Source organism: Triticum urartu, chromosome 1 (genome assembly GCF_003073215.2).
Source record: "Triticum urartu cultivar G1812 chromosome 1, Tu2.1, whole genome shotgun sequence".
Lineage (NCBI taxonomy): Eukaryota > Viridiplantae > Streptophyta > Magnoliopsida > Poales > Poaceae > Triticum > Triticum urartu.
Window position 1 is genome coordinate 580,454,669 of NC_053022.1, and position 8,172 is coordinate 580,462,840.

The following is an 8,172-nucleotide window of genomic DNA, read 5'->3' on the forward strand; positions in this document are numbered from 1 at the left end:
GCGGTGGCCAGCAGCGAAGCCTGCATACGTATATTGACTCCTTTTTAGTTAGACTCCTATGATATTTAATAGATCCTCTATTCGGCTTTTCTTTCCGAACGCCAAACAGAGCATCAGGGGCTACTGTCTATGCGGTAATATTTTTACATATTTTTTACTTACCTCGAAGCCTGTTAGAAGGCTAGCACAAGCTTCAGTCAGTCCGCTTTTGGCGGACCGAACCTTCTGGACCACCGTACTCATGATGGTACGGTGCTCCTCGTCGATGGAGGCACCCTTAAGCACCTCCAGCAGATTGTCCGACGCCTCCGGTTGGACGGAGGACGCTGGCTCAATGGGCTTGCTCCTCTTGGCAGGAGTTTGCCTACCGCGGTCCGGAACCGTTGATGATTCCGGCGTGGTGTCTGGCTCAAAGCCGGACTTGGAGCCCTGGGGGGTCTGGTCCCCTTTACTCCTGGAGTCCGGGAGGTCACCTCGCGGTTCCTCCTGGACCACCTCCTCTTGCCCCGGAGCTTGTCGCGACGCCACTTCGGCGTCATCCACAGCACAGGGGGAGGCAGCGGGCGGAACTGAATTCACGTTCGATGAATCCAGGGAGCCGCTCGACGACTCGTCGAGCCCGTCCTTGGGCGGGCTGCATGATTATATTCGACATTAGGGAAAGCTGCGCAACAAAAGGAATATCATGAGTTACTCTGGTATCCGAACACTTACAATTTCGCCGGACGCTTGGCCCTGTCCGGCCACTCCTCTTCGTCCTCGACGGTGTCGGGGGCGTAGTCCGGCGGAGGGGTTTTCCTCTTCTTGGACCCTTCGGCCTCCCCTACTGGGGCGGCCTTCCTCTTCTTTCCTCCCCCCGCTGGAGGGGGAGAGGTCTCTTCTTCCTCCTCCTCCTCGTCTTCACGGGAGGAGTGCGTCTCGGACTCGTCGGATGACGAGTCCGACACCACCATATGCCGGGAACTCTTTCGAGTCCCCGTGGCCTTCTTCTTCTTGGCCTTCTTCTCCGGCACCACATAAGGTGCCGGAACTAGCAGCTTCACTAGGAGAGCAAGGGCTGGGTCTTCGGGCAAGGGAGCCGGACAGTTAATCAGTCCGGACTTCGCCCGCCAATCCTGTCAAAGGTGAGGGAGTTTAGATCCCGCATAGAGTCAAACTATGAAGAAAACTTGACATCCTGTAAAAGATGAAAATATTTTACCTCGCCAGCAGGACGCTGCGAGCTGAATCCGCGGTCTTCGGAGGCAGATGTGGGAGCCTCGGCGCCTTTGGTTAGCCCCCTCCAGACATCTTCGTACTTCGTGTCGAAGAGCCTGCTCAGAGTTCGATGTTGCGCCGGGTTGAACTCCCACAAATTGAAGTCCCGTTCTTGACACGGAAGGATCCGGCGGACGAGCATGACCTGGACTACATTGACAAGCTTGAGCTGCTTGTTCACCAGGGACTGGACACATTTTTGCAGTCCGGTCACCTCTTCTTCGTCGCCCCACGACAGGCCGTCTCCTTCCAGGACGTGAGCCGCGTAGGGGGTCCGGATCGGAATTCAGGGGCTGCGATCCACTTCGGATCGCGTGGCTCGGTGATGTAAAACCACCCTGACTGCCACCCCTTCAAGGTCTCCACAAAGGAGCCCTTGAGCCATAGGACGTTGGCTATTTTGCCCGCCATGGCACCTCCGCACTCTGCCTGGTTGCCGCGCACCACCTTTGGCTTGACGTTGAAGGTCATGAGCCAGAGGCTGAAATGGGGACAGATGCAGAGGAAAGCCTCGCACATGATGATAAACGCCGAGATATTGAGGATGAAGTTCGGGGCCAGATCGTGGAAATCTAGGCCATAGTAGAACATGAGCCCGCGGACAAATGGGTGGAGAGGAAAACCCAGTCCGCGGAGGAAGTGGGGAAGAAATACTACCCTCTCATGGGGCCTTGGGGTGGGGAGAAGCTGCCCCTCCTCAGGAAGCCGGTGCGCGATGTCTTTGGACAGGTATCCGGCCTTCCTTAGCCTTTTTACATGGCCCTCCGTGACGGAGGAGACCATCCACTTGCCTCCCGCTCCGGACATTGTTGGAGAAGGTTGAGGTAGGAAGTGCGGGCTTGGGCGCTGGAGCTTGGGCGCGCAGAAGATGGATAGGCAGAGGAAGAAGGCGTAGGTAAAAAGGTGGATCCTTATCCCCTTATATGGGCGGATGCGACTATGCGTCCCCACCGGCCTAGTAAAACTCGCTTGCCTCTCAAGCGCCGTGATAAATGGCACGGTTGGGTTACCCACATCCGTATTGATGAGAATCCCGTAAATGGGGGACACGATCTCTACTTTGACAAGACGTGCCAAGGAAACCGCCTCGCAAAACACGCTGAGGTGGAAAAGTGAAAACGATTCGAATAAAGGCTTGGCCGTGGTGTGATGTCACGCTGCGGAATATGTCAGCAGATTAGATTTTTGTTAATATTATTCTCTCTGTGGCAATACGTGGAAACTTATTTTGCAGAGCCGGACACTACTCTTGGTGTTTACAAACTTTTATGAAGAATTTGGAGGAGGAACCCGCCTTGCAATGCCGAAGACAATCTACACGCCGGACTCGTTGTAATTGAAGCCTGGTAGATTGTCTTCGGGAGTCCTAGATTAGGGGGTGTTCGGGTAGCCGGACTATACCTTCAGCCAGACTCCAGGACTATGAAGATACAAGATTGAAGACTTCGTCCCGTGTCCGGATGGGACTTTCCTTGGCGTGGAAGGCAAGCTTGGCGATGCGGATATTCAAGATCTCCTACCATTGTAACCGACTTTGTGTAACCCTAACCCTCTCCGGTGTCTATATAAACCGGAGGGTTTTAGTCCGTAGGACAACTTCATCATACAACAATCATACCATAGGCTAGCTTCTAGGGTTTAGCCTCCTTGATCTCGTGGTAGATCTACTCTTGTACTACCCATATCATCAATATTAATCAAGTAGGACGTAGGGTTTTACCTCCATCAAGAGGGCCCGAACCTGGGTAAAACATCGTGTTCCTTGCCTCCTGTTACCATCCGGCCTAGACGCATAGTTCGGGACCCCGTACCCGAGATCCGCCGGTTTTGACACCGACACTTTCCCTCCAAGTCCATGGTGTTTATCGGGAAGTGTTGTTTATCAACTTGCATCTCAGCAAAATTCAATTGTCCGTCATTAATGGACGATTGTATCTGTCGACGAAAAACATTGCAATCGTTAGTAGCATGAGAAAATGAATTATGGTACTTGCAATAAGCACGCCGTTTCAGCTCGTCAAATGGCGGTATGGTGTGTGATATTCTAATCATCTTATCTTGCAAGAGAGCATCAAATATTTTATCACACTTTGATATATCAAAAGTAAACCTCATCTCGTCATCATGATTCTTGCGAATCGGCTTAAGAGCATTGCACATATAGGGTTTGGCCTTTGAGGACCAAACAAATTCAGTAGTATAGACATCAACCTCATCGTCCGAATTATCATCATTGTGTTCAACCATATGCATTCTAGGACGATCGGTTGTAGACCTATGAACCTCTTTACTTCGACTCTCTTGGGCCAAAGCTTTTTGTAAGACTTGATTAATGCTCAAAAACTCATAACTTTCTAACCTCTCTTTAATGTGAGTTTTCAAACCATTAAGAACAAGATCCGCCAAGTCTCTCTCAGTTATCATTAAGCTATAACATCGGTTCCTTATATCTCTAAATCTCTTGACGTAATTGGTGACCGATTCATCATGTTTCTGCCTAACCGATGTAAGATGTGACAACTTTAGCTCATTATCGCCGCTATAAAAGTGATCATGAAACTTTTACTCTAATTGCGACCATAAGAGAATTGAGCCATGTGGTAAAGCAGCAAACCATGAAAATGCGGTACCAGTTAAAGATAATGGAAATAAACACACTTTCAATTCTTCTATGGAACCTGCTTCACCCAACTGCGCTAGATACTGACTAACATGCTCCCAAGTTGTTTTCGTACCCTCACCACTAAATTTAACAAAATCAGGAACCTTATAACCTTGAGGGTAAGGAATTGCATGGAAGTGTTCAGGATAAGGCTTTTGGTACACACGACTCTTTACTTTTGGCTCGTTTCCGAAAGTTTCTAGAAACATCTTATGCAAATCCTCCCTTAATTTAGCTAAAATTGGATCCGAGGTAGATGAAGATGTTTGTGGTAATGACATAGGAGCAACCTGAGTACTAGCTATTGGTGCGACTTGTGGGATGGGCGTCGAACCATAATTCGTTGGAAGACCAAACATGCTTGCGCTTATGGGTGGTGTGACAAAGTGATTCGGCGTAGACGCCGAATTGGGCACACTCACAATAGGATAAGGGTATGTGGGTGCAACCACAAGCTGGTTGGTTTGATTAGGGTAAAAATTCGACGGCATATTATATTGTGGTTGCATAGGTGGTGCCGATGAAATAGGTAAAATTAGAGTAGGGTTTTCAGATATACCAACAGTACCACTAGATGATGGAGGCATATTTTTCTGAGCATTAGCACTAGCCACAAAAGAATTGTATGCCATCACATTACCCTTACTAACAAGACTTTCAATTACAACCACTTGCTCTGGAGAAAAAACTTTACTCATAGTGATTACATCTTGTTCGTCGATGAGGGGAGGAAGATTGACGTTTCCAACCGGAGTGATGTTGCCTTGACGGTCCTTCTTGAAACTTGAAAGAAACGCTTCCAAATCCTCCTCCTCGCGCTTCTTCTTGAGCGCCTCAAAAGCCTCTTCACGCTGCTTCTTGCGCGCTTCGTAGGCTTGGCGATGTTCATCCGATAGTTCATCAAGACCGGGCTTAATGATGTTATCGGCGTCAACTTCTGAGGGCTTGGGGAGATTAGACATGGTTGATGATGATTCTTGATCTTTCGTCCCCAACGGAGTCGCCAAAAAGTATGTTCGCACACGAGCACGTCACCGTGTACCTCCAACGCCGAGGGTGATGCACCGCAGCTCACGTCGAAGGAGACCCGTCCGGAAGCGCGATACGCAAGCAATTCGGCGGGTGCTTTTCAGGACCCGAAACCCCACACGCCCGGGAGGGACCCCGTCTGGACGTGCGGCGGCTATGGGCTGCACTAGGTCGGTTCATCCGCCCCTAGAGCCTCGAGGATCGCTGCCCTTCAACACGAAGAACGAACGAAGAACGAGAGAGAAAGAACAAGGGAGGGATGTAAAACTAGGGTAAAAAGTAGATGTGTTTGGCGATTGTGTGTTGTTGTTCAATCGGCCGTCACCCCTTGGGTATATAAGAGGCGGCTGGACTTCCCGTGTAAGGAAAAGGTTTGGATTCACCTCCAAAACCCTAGTCAAATTCAGATTGGTTTTGTCCGAACTTTCCAAAACTGTTCTGTTTAAACTGGCTGCATCTTGCGGGTCTTTTTTGTGATGTTAAACGACCTCGGATGAAAACGAGCCCAAAAGCAATCTTAACCGTTTCGACGAGGCGGACAACTTTCATGTTGAACGTTTTTTGATCCGAGATCATCTTCCGGGACAAATTGCTCGCGCAAAACAGCTAAATATTCACGCAGCTCATCAGACATACCCACACATATGTCTGGTTCTGGGCGTCATATTTTGCCCACTGGAGGGTCGCACTGTGCGAGCTCTAACTTTTGCATACGACCTCAGATGGGGACGATCTTTATATCAAAATCAATCGTTTCGACGAGACGAAGATAATTTGTGTACATCATTTTTCCGTACGGGGCAGTCTTGGGGGAATAATGAGCCGAATAGTGTTCTAAATACAAAATCTCAGTATTTCGAATACAACTTCGGCCTTCGAGATGAGATCGGATGGCGATGGACCAAACTTCAAAGATGTTCGTATCGACAATACAAAACTTTTTTTTATGTAGATCAGTTCTCCATTTGAGGCCATATTAATGAAGTTCCTGACCGTGCCAAAATCTGATGTCAACAAGTACGTGCCTATAATCCATCGACTCAACATTAGTCATAAAGAACTCATATACTTATTGTAAAAGTTTTATTAGCCCTCGAAGCAAAGTACTACTCACATGACCCCAGGAGGGAAGTTGGTAGGAGTTAACTATCGTGCACCCCGATTCAAACAGCACAAAAGGATTTCAATCAAGGATAAATCATGCTCCGACCTCACCGCTAATGTTAGCGGACACCACTTTACATGCGTGAGGATGTACTTGCGTAAAGACTTAATTCCCTTCACAACATTATTAATACTCAACTTTGACTCATAAATAACATTGAACTTATTGCCTTCTTGCTAGCCCAGTGTAGCACTTACCGCAATGTTGTCCGTCTCATACACGACCTCAAACGGTTGATCCCAATTTGGAGGCCTGATGACAGGAGCCATGATCAAAGCCCGCTTCAGCCTTTTAAGGTTGTCTTCCATTCCTCATTGGACACAAAAGGGATGCTCTTCTAGAAGAGGTTAGCCAAAGGTTTTGAAATACTGGAGAAAATTATAATAAAGCGTCTATAAAAGCCAGCATGCCCAAGAAAACTCGGTATCCCTTTTATGTCTCATGGGTACGGTAACTTTTCTATTACAACTATCTTTGCTTTATCTACCTCGATATCCTTTTTTGGATACCTTATTTCCCAAAGTAATTCCTTCATTCATCATGAAGTGACCGAGGGTTTTACCCAGGCCTGGGCCTCCGAAGAGTAATACCCTACATCTTGCTTATTTTTGTTATTCATGTTGGAGGGTACCTTGTGCGAGGGGCTTACAATGGTGTATGCGATTGCTACTGAGAATTTCTATCTGAGAGCATATGGGGACGAGATCCCCCTAGCCTCCCCTTATATACACGATGGAGGCTATGGTTTATAGGTAGGAAAATGCGATCTTGACCGTCGCCGACCTAGGCTTGGAGAGCAAGAAGGTCTATGGCATCCTCCTTAGGGTTTCCTCTAATCCCTGGGCCTTGTGGGCCCTGGGCAAGCCTGCTGTCGGGTTCCCTTTGGTGAGCCACTCCTGGTGTATGACATTGTTACCAGTTGCATGGCTCATCATCTCACGCGGACCTGCATTGGTCTAGAATCTTCAATAATATAAAAAGTGTTCCTGATGTATTAGAAAATGTACAATGGTGTATATATAAAATGTTATAGATGTATACAAAGAATATAAAATATGTATGGAAAAATGTAGACATAAAAAATATATGTTTAAAAATGTTCATCTTCTATGTGAAAAATATTTTAAAAATAATATAAAAAGTGTTCCTGATGTATTAGAAAATGTACAATGATTATGGAAAAAGTAGATATTAAAAGATATAAGTTTTTTAAAATTATAATTATGTAATTGGAAAATGGTAAACATGTATATAAAAAACGGTTCTAATATATATAAATAATGTATATATATATAAATGGTAAACTTCAGAGGGATTCAAACCCGTAAACATAGAGGCATACGACGAAACAACAGACCCTGGGGTCTGGATTGAGGACTACATCCTCCACATCCATATGGCTCGAGGATATGATCTCCATGCCATTAAGTATTTACCCCTCAAACTCAAAGGGCCAGCTCGGCACTGGCTTAAAAGCCTCCCCGAAAACTCTATTGGAAGCTGGGAAGAGCTCGAAGACGCTTTTCGAGCTAATTTTCAAGGGACTTATGTCCGACCTCCGGACGCGGACGATTTGAGTCATATAACTCAATAGCTCGGAGAGTCAGTCTGAAAGCTTTGGAACAGGTTTCTTACTAAAAAGAACCAAATAGTCGACTGTCCGGACGCTGAAGCCTTGGCAGCTTTTAAGCATAGCGTCTGCGACGAATGGCTTGCCAGACACCTCGGCCAAGAAAAGCCAAGAACAATGGCAGCATTAACAAGCCTCATGACCCGCTTTTTGCGCAGGTGAGGATAGCTGGCTAGCCAGATGCAGCACCAGCGACCCCAGTACATCCGAAGTTAGAGATGGAAACGGGAAATCACGGCGCATCAACAATAATAAGTGCCAGAATAAAGAAGACAGCCCGAAGAGCACGACAGTAAACGCCGGATTCAGAAGCTCTCGGCCAGGTCAGCAAGAGCCGCCCTCTAAAGGCGCCAGAGATGGACTGTCCAGCCTAAACAAAATTCTGGACCAAATATGTCAGATCCATAGCACCCCTGGCAAACCCGCTAA